We start from the raw sequence: 1590 nt of genomic DNA, 5'->3' as shown, positions 1-1590 counted from the left end.
ATAACACATTTAAAAACAAGCATGAGGTATGAAATGAATTGGGTGCCACCAAAATTCATGTATTGAAGTCCTAATCCCTGAAGTGATTATACTTGAAGACCAGGCCTTTAAAGAAGTAATTAAGGTTAAATGAGGTCATAAATGTGGAACCCTAATCCAATATTACTGAGTTTTTTATAAGAAGAGGAAGAAACACCAAGGATCTACATGCACAGAGAAAAGATTGAAGATACAGAGAGAAACTGGCTACCTAAAAACCAAGGAAAGAGGCCTTAAGAGAAACCAACATTGTCCACACCTTGGTCTTGAACTTCCAACCTCCAATAAAATTCTATTGGTTAAGCCTGTGGATTTTATTATGTCAGTCCTAGCAGAGTATTATATCATGTGATTTACCATATTAGCAGATAAAATTTAAAATGAAATAAAAGCTTAGATCATCTCATAAGAAACAGAAAAAGCATTAGCAAAATTCACATTTATTCATGACAAAAATAAATAAATAAAATTCTCAGAAATTTAGTAATCAAAGAGAACTTCTTTATCCTGGTTAAGGACATCTACAAACCTACATGTAGCATTATGTTTAATAACAATATACTGAATGCTTCCCCTCTAAGTTAAAGATTTCCTTTCTCCTCACTCATATTCAAGGTCATTCTGGAAGTTTTCTCCAATGTAATAAGCCAAGAATAAAAAGGTATACAGCTCATAAAGAAAATAATGAAAATGCATCTATTTGCAGAGGATACAATTGCCTATGTAGAAAAGTCCCAAGAACTCTAAAAAAAAAGGCTCCTATAACCAAGATTTCAGTTTAGCAAGGTCAAAAGATACAAGGTCAATATAAGAACAGTTATAGTTCTAGATCTTAGCAATAAACAAATAGAGTTAGTTTTTAAAATCCATTTATAATAACACAAAAAAGGAGTTAGGTATAATTAACAAAATATGTGGTAGATTGGTGTGTTGAAAATTACAAAACACTACTAAAGGAGATCAAATGAAAACTAAAGAAATGGTGATAAGTACAATGTTCATGGATTGGAAAACTCAGTGTTACCAGGATTCCGATTCTATATATTCAACACAATCCTAAACAAAATCTAAGCTAGCATTTGGTAGATATACATGAGATGATTCTAAAATTTATATGAAAGGTGAAGGAAATAGAATAGCCAAAACAAGTCCGACAACAAAAAAAGAACAAATTTAGATGACTCACATTATTTAATTTCAAAACTTAATATAAAGCTATAGTAATCTAACCTTTTGCAATGACATGGATAGACCTAGAGGTTATTATGCTGAGTGAAGTAAGTCAGACAGAGAAAGATAAATACCATATGATTTCACTTATATGCGGAATCTAAGGACCAAAAAGAACAAACTAATCAAAGACTCACAAATATTGTGGACAATTTGGTGACTGACAGAGGGGAGGGAGTTTGGGGGGCTAGGAGAATGGAGTGAAGAATTAAAGAAGTACAAATTAGTAGTTGATAGATGATCATGGAGATGGGGAGCATGGCCTAGGGAATGCAGTGAGCATTAATATGTTGGCAAGGCAGAGGGCCAGGAGAGGGAGGG

This window comes from Pteropus vampyrus, unplaced genomic scaffold (genome assembly GCF_000151845.1).
Source record: "Pteropus vampyrus isolate Shadow unplaced genomic scaffold, Pvam_2.0 Scaffold115, whole genome shotgun sequence".
Lineage (NCBI taxonomy): Eukaryota > Metazoa > Chordata > Mammalia > Chiroptera > Pteropodidae > Pteropus > Pteropus vampyrus.
This window is presented reverse-complemented; position numbering follows the sequence as displayed.